The following is a 19,821-nucleotide window of genomic DNA, read 5'->3' as shown; positions in this document are numbered from 1 at the left end:
CAAAAATATGCTTCTTTCGCTAGCCTGTTTTTACTTTTCGAAATTGTTATTCAAAACTTCACCATTCTCATTAACCTATCTTTTCTTAACCTGCTTAGTCCCAAATCCCCCTCCAGTACAACACTGTGAGTAGATTTATGAACCCGAAAATCTTTCTTAAAATAATTCCTTTGTATTCTCTTCAACTCCTCACTTTCTCTAAAACCCCACAGCTCACATCCGTAATGCGTAACTGGAAGGAGTTTAGTCACGAGTTCGTTTTCAATCTCTATAAAATAACCTTTAATATCTAAATTGATAACCATTACTTAATCTTCCACCTTTCCTAGAAACTACAATTACCGTTTTCTTCTTATTCAATTCTAATATTTCCAAAAAATCATGATTCATTTTTATTTCCAAGAAATCATAATTCACCACATTGAATATTCAACTATAAACACAAAATGTAAGTATTTGCTGGAGTCACACTTTTTAGTACGTGACTTTGCATACGAATGTTGAAATCATTTCATTGAATTAAAGAAATTATGTCATCCGTGAAATCATATTACCGTGAATTTCCGAAATATTGTTAGTGTTCACCGGTGAACATTCAGTTAAAAGCATGTCATTCAGTTAGAAACAAGCAGCAGTTATCCCTAATACACAAATTATATATCTAAATTTTTCTGAAACAATTTTCTCTCTTCCTCTGGCACGTACGCAGGGGGGGGGGGGCTTTGGGCCCGACCCCCCTAAAAAGAAATTGTGAAATATTTAATTTCCCCACGGTTTCTTAGCATTTCTGGCAAAAGTAAAACATTTATTAAAAATCTAAATATATGTGTGAAGTCTTTTTTTGGGATTTTATAGCATGCAATTATCCGGTCAAGTCACTGCCTAATTATTAACCCATTTTCTGTCTAACTTTTTACCCTCTTTGAAGTAATTAGCGATTGCACTGTTGTTTTTTTTCCGTAAAGAGAGTTTGCTTTCCACAGCAAAATAGAATTATCCTTGATATTAGGGCGTTTATCCCTCCTTTTCAGGATAAAGTACAGCTTTTAATGGATCAATTTTGGAAACTATCAATTTTCACTAAAATCAATGTTTTCGCAATAAAAGAACTATCTGCCCCCCCCCCCCCCCTCCCAAGAACCCATATTGCACTGTTAACCCTAAAATTTCCCTTTCAGTGGGATATAATAGATTAATCACTGGTTCCAAATTCGCTATCAACACAATCTGAACCTAAAACGTACTTTTGAGGCTTCAGTCTTCTTCCCCCCCCCCATCTGCTACAATACTACAGATTAAAGTTAATCTGTATTTTCTGATATACGTGCTTTTTGCATTTATTTAGTTACTAAATCAAAAAGTGTTAATTTATATCTGCTGTTTTGAAGGTTTTGCCCCCCTGAAAAAATATCCTGCGTACGTGCCTGTTCTACCTACCCTCTCTCTTTCTTATTTTTATAATTTTTATTACTTTTTTTTTTGGTTTATTGTATGTGACTTAGTATTTTACTAGTATGCCTATCCTCCACTCTTTTAAAGGCCTCTTGAACATGCAACTTAAAATTGTCCATGGGAAAAACAATCCGTATTCAGATCTATACCTCATTATTCTAATGATTGCCCTTGAACTTTGTTGATGGTGATTGCTAATCGAACATTCCCTGTGTCCCGGTCGTCATTTATATTCCCAGCATCCCGGTCGTCATTTGTGTCCCAGTGTCCCAGTCTGTAATTTCTCTTTGAGCGTCCAGTTCGTCATTTATATTCCCTGTGTCCCGGTCGTCATTTGCCTCCCGGTGTCCCGGTCTGTAACTTATCTTTGAGTGTCCCGGTCGTCATTTATATCTCCCGGTCGTTATTTGTGTCCCAGTGTCCCAATCTGTAATTTCTCTTTGAGTGTCCCGGTCGTCATTTATATTCCCTGTGTCCCGGCTTTTAGTTTTCTTTTTCTCCTTTAATTTTTCAGTTGTTTTTTCCTTTTTTTAGTTTTTTTTTCTTTTTCAGTTTTTATTTTTTTTTATTTTTTTTTATTAGTTTTTAGTTTTTTTTCTTTTTAGTTTTCATTCACAATATTTCGGACATTTCACGACAACATATATATATATAGATATATATATATATATATATATATATATATATATATATATATATATATATATATATATATATATATATATATATATATATATATATATTTATATATATATATATATATATATATATATACTAGCTGTTGGGGTGGCGCTTCGCGCCACCCCAACACCTAGTTGGTGGGGGCGCTTCGCGCCCCCCCCAAGCCCCCCCGCGCGCGTAAGTCGTTACGCGCCATTGTAGTTGTGTCCCTATGTCCCACTTGTGAATACAGATAGATATATATATATATATATATATATATATATATATATATATATATATATATATATATATATATATATATATATACATGTGTTTTTAACTACGTAAAACTTGCGAATATACAACATTCTTTGCTGTCCCATTGTCTGTGCATATAAATAGATTGTCAGGTTTACCGACTCTTGAACATGCAACATATAATGGTCCATGGGAAAACAATCCGTATTCAGATCTATACCTCATGATTCTAATGATTGCCCTTGAGCTTTGTTGATGGTGATTGCTAATCGACCATTCCCTGTCCCGGTGTCCCGGTCGTCATTTATATCCCCCTGTGCCCCCCAGCGTCCCCGTTGTAGTTGTGTCCCTGTGTCCCGGTCGTCATTTATATTCCCTGTGTCCCGGTCGTCATTTGTATCCCGGTGTCCCGGTCTGTATATACATTCGTTTTTTAGTTTTGTTTTTCTCCTTTATTTTTTTCCTTTTTTTTTCTTGTTTAGTTTATTTAGATTTTTAGATTTTTTAGTTTTTTTATTAGTTTTTAGTTTTTTTTCTTTTTAGTTTTTTTGTAGTTTTTACCTTCTTTTTAGTTTTGTTAGTTTTTTTTTTACTTATGTCCTGGTCGTCATTTATACTCCCTGTGTCCCGGTGCTTTGTTGATTGCTAATCGAACATTCCTTTTGTCCTGGTCGCTTTCTCTTTGAGTGTCGTCATTTATTTTTTTCTTTTTTAGTTCTTTTAGTTTTTACCTTTTTTAGTTTTTTTTAGTTTTTTAGATGAAAATTTTTTTTAGTTTTTTCCTTTTTTTCTTTTTAGTTTTTTATTGGTTTTTACCTTTATTTTAGCTTATTTTTCAGTTTTTTCCTTTTTTTAGTTTATTTTTTAGTTTTTAGTTTTTTTAGTTTTTTACCTTTTTTTAGTTTTTTAGGTTTTTTTAGTTTTTTAGCTTTTTTATTTTTTTTATTAGTTTTTAGTTTTTTTTTGTAGTTTTTGCCTTTTTTAGTTTTTTCAGTTTTTTTTTTAGTTTTTAGTTTTTTACCTTTTTTAGCCTAACCAGGATTTGAACCTGGGACCTTCATTCTCCGTTCTGACACCCTCTCTCACCGAGTGACTACTCCAGCATGTTCATTTTGGTGTTTTAAATGGTATATTATTAACCAAATTAATGTGTTTTATAATATACTAAGCATCGTCATAACAAAAATGACGACAACTAATTTCATGACGTCAGCCGACACAGAAACATGACGTCACCTAATCCACAGATCCACAGACAGACAACATAATTTTATATATATAGATATATATCTTCTATATATATAAAAATAAGTTGTGTGTGTGTGTGTGTGTGTGTGTGTTTGTGTGTGTGTGTGTGTTTGTGTCGAGTGACGTGATGTTTGTTGATTGACGAAATTACACACCGGGAAATCGGGACACAAATGACGACCGGGACACCGGGACATCTATATATATAGAAATAAGTTGTCTGTGTGTCGAGTGACGTCATGTTTGTGTGTTGACTGACGTCATGTTTGTTGATTGACGAAAATACACACCGGGACATCGGGACACAAATGACGACCGGGACACCGGGACATAGGGAATATAAATGACGACCGGGACACTCAAAGAAAAAGCGACCGGGACACAAGAAATGTTCGATTAGCAATCACCATCAACAAGGAACCGGGACACAAATGACGACCGGGACACAGGGAATATAAATGACGACAGACCGGGACACCGGAACACAAATGACGACTTGGACAAAATGACGACCGGGACACCGGGACACAGGGAATATAAATGACGACCGCGACACTCAAAGAGAAATTACAGACTGGGACACCGGGACACAAATGACGACCGGGACACAGGGAAACAACAACAACGGGGACACCGGGGGGCACAGGGGGATATATAAATGACGACAGGGACACAGGGAATGTTCGATTAGCAATCACCATCATTAAAGCTCAAGGGCAATCATTAGAATAATGAGGTACATATCTGAATACAGATTGTTTTTCCCATGGACAATTATATGTTGCATGTTCAAGAGCCGGTAAACCTGACAATAAATTATAATAAATTATATGCACAGACAATAGGACAGCCAAGAATGTTTTACGTTCGCAAGTTTTACGTAGTTAAAAAAATATATATATATATATCTATATTCACAGATGGGACACAGGGACAACTACAATGGCGCGTAAATAATATGGCGCGTAAAGACTTGTGCGCGCAGGGGGGCTTGGGGGGCTCGAAGCTCACCCACCAACTAGGTGTTAGGGTGGCGCGAAGCGCCACCCCAACTGCTAGTAGGGAATATAAATGACGACCGGGACACTCAAAGAGAAAGCGACCGGGACACAAGGAATGTTCGATTAGCAATCACCATCAACAAAGCACCGGGACAGAAATGACGACCGGGACACAGGGAATATAAATGACGACCAGGACACTCAAAGAGAAATTACAGAACGGGACACCGGAACACAAATGACGACCGGGACAAAAATGACGACCGGTACACCGGGACACAGGGAATATAAATGACGACCGCGACACTCAAAAAGAAATTACAGACTGGGACACCGGGACACAAATGACGACCGGGACACAGGGAAACAACAACAACGGGGACGCCGGGGGGCACAGGGGGATATATAAATGACGACGTGGACACAGGGAATGTTTGATTAGCAATCACCATCAAAATAGTTCAAGGGCAATCATTAGAATAATGAGGTATAGATCTGAATACAGATTGTTTTTCCCATGGACAGTTATATGTTGCATGTTCAAGAAGAGATAAATTTCTTGTTTGCTGCAATCCCCGAGGTTTGCTTCAACCTCCTGTATACTCAAATGGAACGCTCAACAACCAGATTTTGCAAATTCCAAATTCTCAGGGGCCAATATCAATTTTCAATTAATTAAAACAGTTCTTTGGGAAGGGGGAGGGGAGAATCCATGAGATCCAGACAATCTCATGGACAAATTATAGACGTAGATTGCAACTATTTGAGTAGTCTGGCCTACTATAAGGATTTGGTTTCATATTCCTGAAATAAGGACGAGAAAATAAAAACGTATACAAATCTGGCATTTAACGAAAAAAAAAACTGAGCTTCGAAAATTAGCCCCCACCCCTCCTTGACACAGAGGGAAAACTGGTTACTTTCTTTGAAGTATAACTTAAAGTCGTCACTTTTTAAGCATCTTTCACAGCAAAATCTAAACTACTTTTTATCAGTTTTGCTAATTCATTTACTAAATTTGTATTTACATTAAATTATATAATATTAAATGACAAATTAATATTGTTTACCAAATTTGGTTGTTTAGAGATTTTACTTATTTAAATTATGGGACTTAGATTTGTATATATTTGTCTTAAGCACTCTAATCACCGTATTTTGTGTAACAAATCTCTTTACTAAGATGTTTACCGCCTGAACTGAAACAATCACTTGACACGGCATTAGTTGGTGTTAATAGTATTCTGAGGCGTCTGAAGGTGACAAATCAGCATAGGCAAAGAGCATTAAAAAGATTTAGAGGAAATGAGTTCGTCTCAAATAAAAATAAAAATCAAAACCATTGAGCACTACCCAGGTACTTCATAAGCCCATTGTATGAACCAAAGAGTATGGGTAATCTATAAGAGGGCTGGCGCTAGTGTCGAAACTAAAAATTACCGACACCCTCTAGGCTTGTATATTTCTTGGCACCCTTTCAATTTAATAATAAAGCAAAATTAGTGTAGCTGGCACTATTAATTTAACAGTAAGTGGCAATCTTGCTGTAGTATTTATCTCAGTTTCTAAAAAAAATGAAAAAAAAAAATGCAAAGCTTGGAAAAACACCCGAAACCCTGCACGCTAGATGACGGTGGTGAATTTTTTTATGAGACTAGCACAGGTCTACAACAATGGCTTCAGTTTACGGAAATTTAAGGGAAAGTAAAGAATTTTCCAGTACCTAGGGTGAGCAAAGTTGTCTTTTTTCCATTTTTTTTTCAATAAAAATACAAAGAAAAAGTTTTTGTTCAATGAAAATACCCCCAAAAAGGATATTTTGAAAATTCCAGGGGGGAACAAAAATTAAGAAGGCGATGGGCCCTCCTCCCAATTGACGTTACTAGTTTACACTCTCAGAAGTCATCCACACTCTTTGAAATGAACCATAGAATAACTGTACGCAAGAAACGAAGACTGGTCCTATTTTTGCTAGTTAAAAAGCAGTACCATTACCACGATTTCAATTTACTCGTTTAAAGCCGCCACCGTTTCGCCGGTTGCTTCACTGTCTGGGTAATTTTCTAGGTATGCCTTGAAATATTATAGGCAAGTTTACGTTTTATAGAGAAGAGGCGATGAGGAAGCATTTAAAGAAAATAGAAACTTCATAGGAATTATTAAAGAGAGAAAGCTTTGGACAGATTGGGGTGGGGCAGGTGCATCCGGTGTTGTTTTTGCCTCAGGTGACTTGTGGCTACATTATATTGTTAGTTGTAGGTTGTAGAAGTAATTGTACAGTATAATAAGCCCAATTAGAAATATATTTTTGTATTTTCTTAATCTCCCTTTTTGCTTTTTTTTATGGTAGGTCAAAAATAAAAGACCAGCCTTAGTCAAAGGACACTGGAAGCATATTTGAGGACACTTTTTTTCTTCTTCTATTTCAGCTAGCCTATGTGCAGTCGGCTAACCTAGCTTGTACCACATCCAATATTTGTGGAAGATTTGTTCTTCTTCTTTCTTCTTAGCTAGCTTGTGTCAGGCAGCTAACTTAACCTAGAGCAAATAAGATATTTTCGGACATATTTTCCTTTTTCTTCTTTTTTAGCTACCTTATGGACAGCCTGCTAACCTAGCATGTTGTACACATCATATATTTGTGGACGCTTTTTTCTTCTTCTTCCTTTTTCGCTAGCTTGTGTGCTGCTAGATAACCTGGCCTGCAACAAATTAGATATATTTGCATACATTTTTCTTTTTCTTCCTTCTTAGCTAGCCTGTGTAGAGCCGGCTAGCCGGTCCTGTAGCCCATCAGATATTCTTAGGAACTATATTTTTATTCTTTTTTGGATAGCCTATGGGCTGGGGGATAGGCTAGAATGCAGTATTTCAAATATTTATGAACACCTTCTTCTTCTTCCTTTTTAGCTAGCCTACAAGCTGTAAGCTAACAGATATTTGTGGACATTTTTGTCTTGGTCTTCTTCATTTTTAGCTAGCCATTTTTAACTATTTTGTAAACCATTTTGAATTGAAATCAAGCAGCCTAGTTGTGAGCATCAAGCCATGGCTAATTGTAGAAAAAGCCGAGACAAATGATCTGAGTGAGTGAGAGGCAAATCTGGCAAAATCTGAGAGGCAAAGATGATGTCAGTTAAAATCTTCTTTGATGACAAAATCCTGATCAAACTCCTGGTAATCCTAATAGAACTCCTGGACAACTGGTCTTGCTTGAGTCACAGTCTAAGAATGAGTCTTCCTGATCAGATGGGGGTGTCTGTCGTCGCCCAGACATGCCAACTTTAGGCCACAGGATACCTTTGTTTCAAAGTAACTCTGATTCAAGACCCAGGATGGAAAAATGGCGTGGCTGCTAGATTAAATCTCAGTGGTCAATCTGATATGATCAAAGCTGATTTTGACCAATTGGTGGCTTTCGTCGTCATGGCTGTCGATGGAATAATTCACCGTGAGATCGACCGTAACTATAGGAATTTGACATGTCAGCTTGTGTCTACTATAAATTGGGTTCGAAAAGTGCTACAAATCATCCAAAGATGTAAGTGCACTTCATGATAAGAAAGTGACATAATTTTCCCAATCAAAAAATTAACTTTTCAGCAATTCCTTTTTAGGTGGCGGTACGTGTTTCGCTGGCGGTTTCGTTGGGTGTTTAAGTTGGATATTAAAATTAGACAGTGATATTGTTTGCATTGTTTGCACAATGTGTGAACTTTTCATTGGTATATTCTCATTGATCAATAGTAGAATGTAATTTAAACCATCATTGGTCAAAGTCAAAACCGTGCTTTTAGGTAACAAAAAGAAAGAAAAAAAAATCAGAAAACTGAAAAAAAAATCGGAAAATTACAACACTGAGAGAGCTAGAAAGATTGCGATTACATATTAAAACTTAACAAACAGAATATTAAAAAAAAAGGAAACAGAAAGTGATAACATATCATCTAAATCGTTGCACTCTTAAAGGGGAACTAGAACTATACATTTCAAATCAAATGAGCCTCTCCCAAAGTTCACAGAACCACCTCTTCCACAAACATTTTAAATGTCCCTGGGGCTTAACTTACAACCCTTACCCCCAGACTCCAGGGGATTCTGTCCACCCCAAAGGCCTTATTATAGGCTCTTTGGACTATTTTTGAATAAATGGCTATCTGAAAATTTTTATCGGATGCATTTGTGGTACATAAGACGTAGGGTGGGGGGCTGCCACTGATCGCTTTTACTCTTAAATAGGAAATTAGAACATCTGATTATTCCAGTCCAATAGACCCCTCTGGAGATTATACGACCACCCTTTCCACAAAAATCTTATATGCCCTTGGGGCATAACTTAAGAACCTTGTGCATGGACATAGTTTCCAGACTTTTCAACTACGCTGAAAAAATGGCAATCTCAAAATTTTAATTAGAAGTGTTTTGAGAATTGATGGGCGGTGGGGGTAACTTGCCCTTCAAGCAGTTTTGACTTTTAAAAAAGGCCCTTTCTGTTTCCAATCACATGAGCCTTTTTTGGACTGTCTACGACAACAAATGGTCATTAAGAAATTTCCATCATATGCATTTTGGAAAAATATAAGGTGTGTGTGTGGGGGGGTATTTACCCTCCAATCACTTTGAATCTTAAAGAGGGTACTAAAACTTTTGATTACCAATCCAATAAGCCCCCTTCGAAGTTTACATGACCACCCTTTCTTTAAACAACATTATATGCCCAGGGCATAACTTACAATCCTTGCCCTGAGGTCTGTGGGAAGGTCGTCATCCCCAAAGGCATATTTTTGGACTACGCTGAAAAAAATGGCTATCTCAAAATTTTGATTGGATGTGTTTGGGATGCGTTTGGACGTGGGAAGGAGGTTAGTTTCCCTACAATCACTTTCAAATATTAAAAGAGTCACTAGCCCCTTCAATTTCCAATCAAATGAACCTTTTTCGAAGTTTTTACTACAACAAATGGTCATCTCAAAATTTCTATCAGATGTATTTTGGAAAAATAGGTGTGGAGGGTATCCCCCCTCCAATCCCTCTAAATCTTATAAATGGCATTAGAACTTCTGATTACCAGTCCAATGAGCCCCCTCTGTAGTTTATACGATCACCCTTTCTATATAAACCGCATATGCCCCCAGGGCATAACTGAAAACCCTTGCCCTGCTGGCTGTGGAGGGAGCGTGTTATTCTCAAAGACATAATTCCCGGACCCTTCAACTAAGTTGAACACAATAGCAATCTCAAAATTTCGATTAGATGTGTTTGGGAAATGGTGGGCGTGGAAGGGGGGTTAGTTGGCCTAAAATCACTTTCTACTATTAAAAAGGTACTAGCCCTTTCAAATTCCAATCAAACGAGAACTTTTTGAAATTTCTATGGCAACTTCTTCGATACGAAGTGCCCTAGTCTAAAACAAACCCAAAAAAAGTAAATAAAAAAAAAATGAATTGTCCACATTACACTATACTTAGACAGCACTGTTGCGCTGGATATAATAATCATACGACTTAGTTTTTTGCTCTTTTTTGGGCCTTAATATGGCTCTTTACCTTACGTTGAGAACCTTCCTTCCTCCCTACTATCCCACCACCATTCCTCCCTGGCACCCCACCTCCCTGTCACTGTCCTTCGTGCTTAAAAATGGATTAAAGTCCGTAAAACGAAATGAACCTCAAACGATGAACCTCAATACAAAATAAAAAGCCACCTCCGTGGATGAACTGTGGGTGACTTTGTCTGCGCGTAACTAGGGAGTATCCTGTAGCACTTTTCCTGTAGCCCCCCCACGCCTAAAAAATCGAAAGTTACACTAACTACAGGGGTAAAAAGACAAAAAATGTCAATAAGGCAGCCCAGATCCTCCCCCTAGAAAAATATATTCACTCCTTTCAAGAAGCACGCGCATGGCTTTGATTTTCTTTTCTTCATGGTTGCTTTTTTGAAAGAAAGCCTTAAAGTGTATTTGGATTATGTCACAATAAAACAATTCGCAATTTGCATAATTATCCCGCCATGCCATTTCTTATGAGTAATAAAACCAAGCTGTTCCTGGCCAATTTCTTTTTATTTTGCTAGCAGAAAACTGCTCGTTTTCTAGCATAAATCATATTAACCAAAGCAATCAAAGACGAAAATGGGCGTTTGTCAATTTTTACATAGAAACTAAATACATTTATTTTCAACTCTTAACAAAAATGCCGTAATTTCATTTTTATTACATTAAAATGAGTGTTTTTACTGAAAGTAAGGAGCAACATCAAAACTTTAACGAATAGAAATTAGTACTTTCATGAGGGGGTTGCCCTCTCCTTGATACCTCGCTCTTCACACTAAAGTTATTTTTAGAACATTAAAAAAAGATTATTATTCTAATTAAAAGGCCCGTGTGTTTCAGTGGTCGTTCTTAAAGAGCTGGGCCAAAAAGTAAAACTTTAGCGTAAAGATCAAGGTATTGAGGAGAAGGTAGCCCCCTTCATATAAGCAATAATTCCTGTTCGTTTTAAGTTTTGATGTTTCTCCTTACTTTCAGCTGAGAATTCGTTCTCCCTAAGGACAATCCCTCCATGAAAAGTTATTCCCACGTAAAATACACCCCCCCCCCATGCCACGCGATGAAAATTCATCTCAGATAATTTGATTCTAGCTAAACATTCCCAGAGAAAAATTTCTTGTGGACGGTTCTAGGTGAAAATTTATTCTTAGTACACTTTCATTCAAAAAGATTGTTTTTAAAATCTTGCCAGGAATCCCCTCTCCTGTAGAACAATTTTCTAAGAAATCTCCCCCCCCCATTAGAAGGTTGTTCTCGCAGGAAATTCCCTCTGGAGGATTTCTCCCGTGAAAAATCCCCCCTCCTGCGGAAACAAACTCTAGACAACTCCAAACCGGATAAAATTTATTTCCGGACATTTTTCCTTAATATCTCCAGCTATAAAATTGAGTCAGCAAAGTGAAATCAAAACTTATAAAAAGAAATTCGTACAGGAATTCTGACAAGTTCAGGAATTCTCACCCGGTGCAAAATTTTCCTTGGAAACTTCCCTCACCATTAAAAATGTCCCAAGCAGAAAATTCACCACCACCCAACTGAAAAATGTATACAAATTTCCCAATATCAAATCTATACGTAAGCAATAAACAAAATTTATAACTTAAAAAACTTTCCCAAGGACTTTGGCGGGGGGTCATGTTATTTCAAAAAGCATTGCTATTCGACCTTTCAACTATGCTGAACAAAATGGCTATTTTAAAATTTTGATCGGACGATTTTGAGAAAAAAAGGGGTGGGAGGGGGCTAGTTTTCCTCCAATCTTTTTGGCCGCTTGAAAAGAGCACTAGAACTTTTAATTTCTATTCAAATAAGTCATTTTCCGATATTCTAGGACTATTGGTTTGATGTAATCACCCCTGAGAAACAAACAAATAAACACACATCCGTGATCATTCTTTTTGCAAAAAATACAAAATTCTACATTTTTGCAGATGGGACCTTGAAACTTCTGCAGTAAGGTTCTCAGACACGCTGAATCTGAATCCACTACTGGGACTTGGCTATTAAGGAGCAAAGCATAAAAAGTTTCCGGTGAAATCCAAATTGGTGGTCGCCTAAATAGTCATTTGACTTCAGGTTCTGAAAAAGTACATATTTGGGAACAATTGTGCTAACTTTCTTAATACTGGAGAGACTAATACACCTACGTGAGCCCTCACTCGTGAAAACGCCATCCGTTTGGGCATAGGAATGACAAAGGTGGATTTCCATGCGTACAGAAGGGCTCCAGAGCTAAAATAGTCCCGGAAAAGCAATGACAATGTTCCAGCAAATACGGTACTCGATATATGTCACTATATATATATATATATATATATATATATATATATATATATATATATATATATATATATATATATATATATATATATATATAATGGATGCTCTCATACTGATTCTAGCAGGGATTTTGTCAGAAACATAATCTTTTTTGACAATAGCATCTGAATGCCAAGGATTGTGGTCGTAATTAAAACCGTTAAACTGGGTATTTGTTTCTAAGTAGTCGTAGAGGCTACTTAGATCGCCAATAACTTTGGCGACTGAATTTAGTCAAATTAAACAAAATATTTAACCCCCATCAACGATTAGATGGATATTCGTCTCATTATCCTTGTTAATTACGTGCCGTGGATGTTTTTCATTCTTTTAATATTTAATTCTTTTTTGTATTTATTTTTGTGAACTTCACTGCAATCGTATGCGTGACTGTGAAATCTGTTCTTAAAGCAATGCGAAGACAGTCAAACAACCTATGAATCTATTAACAGTTTAACAAATCTAATAACCAGAGGACAGTTTTGTTTCTCCCATGATATACCCTCCAAGATGATCCCTGTTAATATAAAACATGTAACCATTTTTATGTAAACTTCACTGTAATCGTTTCTGTGACTGTGAAATCCATTCTTACAACTATGTGAAGACAGCCTTTACAACGTAAGAACCTGACAACAATCTAACAGATCTAACAACTAGAGAGCAGTTTTGTTTCTCCCATGATATGTCATGTAAGGTGATCTTTGTTAACATAAAACATAATGGTGTAAAACCCTTGCATCATGTACGTGTGAAAATCAATATGCGGAGACATCTGATTGAAAACTGAAAGTTGTAGTAACTTTCTTAAAGTCAAAAGTGACTGGGGTCCAAATAGCCATCTAGTCATCGTCAACTAGTCAATAGTCATCGCTATTTCATAATTAAATCTTTTTGGCTATCATTAGAAGATGGTTGCCGAAACATCTGATTTGTTGTCATAGATAAATGACTGAAAATTAACTTCGGCAATAGTTTAGCTTTTAGTTTTATCATTTTTTTCTGTTTTCTGTTTTTTTTTTCTTTCTTTTTTTTGTTTTTTTTTTTGTACGTGGAGTACTTACTACACATCAGGCATTCATGATATACCTGGCAACACAAAACGCCAAAAAAAAACAAATAATCAAAGAATTAGCCAATATGCCGATTTAGTCTAAGAATACAAACTTTACATAGAAAATAATTATTTGGTTGTCCGAAGTTAAAAGTACACATATACCCATCTTGCCACTATTGGGACATAAATATGACAATAAAAAGAATAGAAAATTGAATGGTATTAGCAGGGTCTTATCAAGGTTTTTTTTGGGGGGGGTTGTAAAAAAAACGCATAATTTTTTTTTTATATTCATTTTTGTTACGTTTTACGATTTGGAAAAAAATATTTCGGGGGGAAACTTCCTGGATAAAGCCTTGGGTATTAGCAAGATTTTCATGAACAAATTTATATCCAAAATAGCGAGCTGGAATTAGGTAACCATCAAGTTTATGAATTTTACACAGAAAAAAAAATTAAGAATAATGGAAGTCATAATAAAGAAAATACAAGGATATGTTCTAATTCTTATCTTTTATCAAATATATTAATGTCAAGGCTTAGACTAGAGTCACAAAGACACATCGATCGTCAGATGTCAAATGTTAAGAAAAATATTAAAGAACATGAGTGTCCACCTCGACCAGTAAATTATACACGAAAATGTCCAAAAATCCAACAGTTCGTGGTACCGAACTGTAGCAAGGAGCGACCCGGCTCAATAGTAACCGAAACTCTAAAAAATGGAATTTTGATACCAATAGTTACATCAAAAGAATCGCATTTTGATGCTGATTTTAAATATATAAATTTCGTCAAGATCAATTATACTTATCAAAAGTTACAAGCCTGAGAAAATTTGCCTCATTTAAGAAAAAAGGGGGAAACACCCCCTAAAAGTCATACAATCTTAACGAAAATCACACCATCAGATTCAGCGTATCAGAGAACCTGGTTGTGGAAGTTTCAAGTGCCTATCTACAAAAATGTGGAATTTCGCATTTTTTGCCAGAAGACAGATCACGGATGCGTGTTTATTTGTTTTTTTTTTTTTTTTCCAGGAGTGATCTTATCGACCGAGTGGTCGCGAGAGGGCCCATTCTGACTAAAATTAAAAGTTTTAGTGCCCTTTTTAAGTGAACGAAAAAATTGGAGGGCACTTAGCCCCCCTCCAACGCTCTTTTTCCAAAAGTCACCGGATCAAAATTCTGAGATAGCCATTTTATTCACCATATTCGAAAAACCTAATAACTATGTCTTTGGGGAAGACTTACTCCCCTGCCGTCCCCGTGGGAGGGGCTGCAAGTTACAAACTTTGACCTGTATTTACATATAGTAATGGTTACTGGGAAGTGTACAGACGTTTTCAGGGGGATTTTTTTTTGGTTTAGGAAGGAGAGTTGAGGGGAGGGGTTATGTGGGAGGATATTTCCATGGAGAAACTTCTCATGGGGGAAGAGAATTTCAATGAAGGGGGCGTAGTATTTTCTAGCATTATTTGAAAAAACAGTGAAAAAATAAATATGAAGTTTTTTCTACTGAAAGTAAGGAACAGCATTAAAACTTAAAACGAACAAAAATTATTACGTACATGAGGGGTTTACCTCTTCGTTATACCTCACTCTTTACGCTAAAGTATTTTTAGTAATTTCAACTATTTATTCTACGGCCTTTGTGATTCAGAGGTCATTCTTAAGGAATTGGGACATTTAAGCTTTAGTCAAAAAGTTCGTGGTAACGAACTGTAGTAAGAAGCGACCCGGCTCAATAGAAAACAAAACTCTAAAAAATAGAATTTTGATACCAATAGCTACATCAAAAGAATCGCGTTTTAATGCTGATTTTAAATATATGAAAAGGGCCAAAGGGGCTGCTTCCTCATCAACGCCTCGCTCTTTACGCTAAAGTTTTTTACTGTTTTAAAAAGAAGAGTTGAGAGAAAGAGTCAAACTTTAGCGTAAAGAGCAGGACGTTGAGGAGGGAGCAGCCCCTTTCATATACGAAGTAATTTCTGTTCGTTTTAAGTTTTAATGTCGCTCCTTACTTTCAGTTGAAAAAACTTGTTTTTTTATTTAATAGTATAAAAAGCGAGGTATCGACGAGGGTTGAACGCCCTCAGAGACGCAATTAAAACATACGAATATAGAAGTTCGTTACGTAAGTTAATTCGTAAGTTAAGTATAATTTTTACCAATGAAAACGTTTGCAAAAAATTAAAAGTTCTAGTTGCCTTTTAAGTATTCAAAAATTGGACGGGAACTAGGCCTCCTCTCTTACTCCTTCTCTTACTCCTCTCTTACTTCCGATTAATTGCAATTAATTAATATGCAAACTTTGTTTTAATTATTTATGTGCGGAGAACCAAGATCAAAACATGCATTAATTCAAAAACGTCCAGAAATTAAATAAAAAAACAAGTTTTTTAAATGAAAGTAAGGAGCAACATTAAAACTTAAAACGAACAGAAATTACTCCGTATATGAAAGGGGCTTTTCCTCCTCAATGTCCCGCTCTTTATGCTAAAGTTTGACTCTTTCTCTTAACTCTACTTTTTAAAATAGTAAGAAACTGTTTTAAACAGTTTCTTTTAGCTCTACTTTTTAAAACAGTAAGAAACCTCAGCGTAAAGAGCAGGGCGTTGAGGAGGAAAAGCCCCTTTCATATACGGAGTAATTTCTGTTCAATTTAAGTTTTAATGTTGCTCCTTATTTTCATTTAAAAAACTTGTTTTTTTATTTAATTGAAATAAAGGATTGAACAGAGGTCGGAGAAGGCCTAGGCTTTTTCAAAGTTACGAACTAAAATATGATACCTAATAATGGTACCTAGGATTTATATTTGAGGATGGGGTTTACAGAAAACTTAACAAAAAGTATCAAATTTTGCCTAGATGCATTTTGTTACTTTTTTATGTTGCACAAAAATTTCAAGGGGTTCGAAACCAGGTTATGCCCCTGAAAAAGACCATTTAACCTAATTGTAGTTCAACTGTGAATTTCACTTTGATCAGCTTAATGCTGATCTTGAATTTTTTTCGATTGTATTACCCTACACATCTAATGTATATCAACGACACCGAAGATACGGTGTTTCTTGATGAAATCTTGCTGATTGTCACATAAAATTAAGTCTATATAAAACAATCATACTTTTGAAACAGGGTTTCAAATGTTATTACCTGTATCAGGATGGATTCAAGCGCTTTTGCTAGTACCAGAATTCTGCAGTGTCGCAGATTCAAACCCATTGCCGTATCCAAAGGAGGGGATCCTCCCTTTAAATTTTTGTAGGACTTGTATAAAAGTAACAAAAATGTATATAAAAAAAAATTGTTGATGCCCCCTCAAACAAATTGTTGATACCCCCTCCAAACAAAATCGCTGAATATTCCCTTGTTCCAATCCCTCTGAGTCTTATAAGACAAATTTGTGTCCCTTGGGAAATAGGTTGGAATATTTTAGAAAAATCTATCCTCAATAAGGTCAACTCATGTCGAGCATAGCTTGATTTCAAGCATCGTTTCTTGCTGCAGCACAACTGTTGACTCTATGGTTGACGGCCGTAAACTTGATTTAGACTCCAAGCTTTGACCCTCGATTTGCGAGACAATGAAGTGCATATACATACTTTTACCCTTGGACGGCTCTATTGTATACAGAATATTCGGTGAGTATAGAGAATATCCGGTGAGCAGTTTTACAATTTTAATTTCTCGTTTCTGAAACACAACTGTGACGACAAAATCAAGAAAAATACCGGGCCATTTATAAAATTAGCCATTTTTTTTTACCGACAAACGTGACTGTGATGTGGCTCGAACATAAGAAAACAAATAAATAGGGGATAATTCCTTCCTTTTAAAACTCATATTTCGAATCAGGGCCATACCCAATATTATTCTTTTTTTTGGGGGGGGGGGGGAAGATAACTTCGAAGACCACACTGCCTTTCCATGACGAAAGTAAAACAGTTCAAAATAGGGATGATACCTTTTTATTGACAGTGAAATATAAAATTATTTAACTGGATATTTCAAACACATATACAGTGTTCATCATCAACAGTAAAACTCACACTGTATATTTTGTGTTCGAAATATCCAGTTAAATAGTTTTATATTTCACTTTCAATAAAAAGGTATCATCCCTATTTTGAACTCTTTTACTTTTTTTTGGGGGGGGGGGAATCAAAACGGATAACCCCCCTACTGCATGCAGCCATGATCAGAATACATTCTTTTCTTACTTTTTTTCTAAATTCTTCAAGTTACTATTCGCTACAATTCCCAAGCTATTTTATTACGTTCCCAAACTTTGTTTTGATTTTGACATTTCTTCAATGTGAGTCTTTATGTAAATATATTATATATATGAAATAAATCACATTATACAAAAAAAGAAATAATTTACGTTACCACAGGTAAAAACTTATTTAGTTACTTAGACCCAACTGATCCATTTCTAATGGAAGACAATGATTTTACCAAGTTTCTCCCCGATTCCCCAAATTCTTAGCAATGCTTTTGTTTCAAATTTACCAATAGTGTTTAAATTTTACTAATTTAAATATTATAAAGAAAATTTTCTCAAAATTTTCGTCTCTATGTTTCTTCCCCCCAAAAAATAATAAAAGGTATGTTTTGTCCCCCGAAAAATTAACCTGAATCATTTACACTCCTTCCCATGCCTATACATTTAGTATTACTGCACCGAATCATTTCTGCATGCATTTATAACCTTTTACTCGTTAAATAAAAAGATACCATGGAAAATTTCACTAGTGATAAAACCATACCTGTCTGTTGGTGGGTCATCCGTGATGTTTTCCGGCCGTTCTTCTTCAAAATATTCCGTCTCCACGACAGTTCCATTCTCAACGTCTCCATCTGCAAGGCATAAAACATAAAATTATTTTAGCTACATCAAAATAATATGGTTTCCATCCCTCAGCCTCAAACTAACTCAGATTAAACCTCTTCTTCTTCCTCCATATACACACTCTTGCCATTTTGCTTAGAAGCCGTATTTGGACATCAGATTCGCAAATTTGTAACTCTTCATTCTCACCCCCCATCCGAAAAAAAAAATCATCCAGTTAGGACCAATGTAATATATTTTATTAACCCAAAATCAAGAATTAATCAAACGAGGTCGTTCAGTAGAAGCCAGGGTTCCCACTAAAACCATTGGTTCTCACAAAAACGGCCGTTATTGCGTGAACCAATAAAATTCCTGATTTTTTTTTTTTTTTGCTCCAAGTTTATGCGTTACAACGGTTCAACTGCTGCGTTGAAATATTTTTTCTGAGCAGCTGAAAATCGCAATCGTTATTCTGAACTATAATTTCAGAACTATAAATTACAAATACCTGAGAAACTAAATGTTTATCCGAATTTTTCCATTAATATTTGACAAAAAACAAGAGGGACATATAGTTTTAATCCAAAATTTTAATCCTTAGCCTAAAGAGAGACATTCCCCGGGAAATAGACATACAAGATAAGAATTATCTTATCAATTAAGTATAGCTAGCCTTGGCTTATACGAGTTGGCCCTTTGAATAATGTTCTTGGCTTCTAAAGTTTGATTTAGTCTATTCCTGTACATTTGCCGTTTAAATATCTCATAACATTTTAAAAATAAAATACTATGTCTCTTATGTTTCTCGGTTTAAGCATCTCATAATATTATTTGTGCTTCAGCAGCTACAATGAACTTCAGCGGCTTGCGATTTTCCTGCATCTGCTCTCTATTTTGCTTTGAAAAAATTGCACCAAAAGGATCCAAGGGGAAATGCTAGAGTCAAATAACTAAAAGAGGTGACTTGTTGTCCCCCCCCCCCCCTTTCAGCTCTTTTACACTTATTCTTTTCAGGCACATGGACTTCAAAAGTTTTTATCTCCCTATTTCAGACAGTACAATATTTGACGAAGAAATCACAATTTAATAAAAGAAATTGCGTTAAAAAAATCCTACACTAACATTCATTATTTACCTTAAAATGAAATCGTTTAATGTTGCTTAATGGTTGCCTTCAGCATATAATTTCCATTTTTTTTTCTTATAAACTTTTTTTGTGACCCCATTAGGCTCTTTCTGAAAACGTACAACCACTATTTTAATCTTTTATTCAAAACAATCGTACCTGGTTCATGAATCTGGTTATAAGCAACGATTTCAACTGGTTTTGAAGACATTTTGCCACCGACTAGTAAAACCAACCACTAGTATTCGACTCACAGCTTTGATATACAATTTAGTTATACGCCTCCTCTTGACGCTCTGAACTTGGCGCCT

The 19,821-nt window shown here is 35.8% G+C and overlaps 1 protein-coding gene across 1 annotated transcript in view; it reads right to left on the bottom strand.

The window, feature by feature from the left end:
• Positions 1-18,425, bottom strand: part of LOC136030022 (solute carrier family 2, facilitated glucose transporter member 1-like) — a 39,149-nt gene extending 20,724 nt beyond the window's left edge. The window contains exon 1 of the mRNA XM_065708635.1: positions 18,320-18,425. The gene's annotated coding sequence lies outside the window, so the exon portion shown is untranslated. The remainder of the gene's footprint in view (positions 1-18,319) is intronic.
• Between the last annotated feature and the right edge of the window lie 1,396 nt (positions 18,426-19,821).

Source organism: Artemia franciscana, chromosome 8, assembly GCF_032884065.1.
Source record: "Artemia franciscana chromosome 8, ASM3288406v1, whole genome shotgun sequence".
NCBI classification, from domain to species: domain Eukaryota; kingdom Metazoa; phylum Arthropoda; class Branchiopoda; order Anostraca; family Artemiidae; genus Artemia; species Artemia franciscana.
Note: the sequence above shows the minus strand (reverse complement) of the source record. Positions and strands in the feature narration are given on the sequence as shown.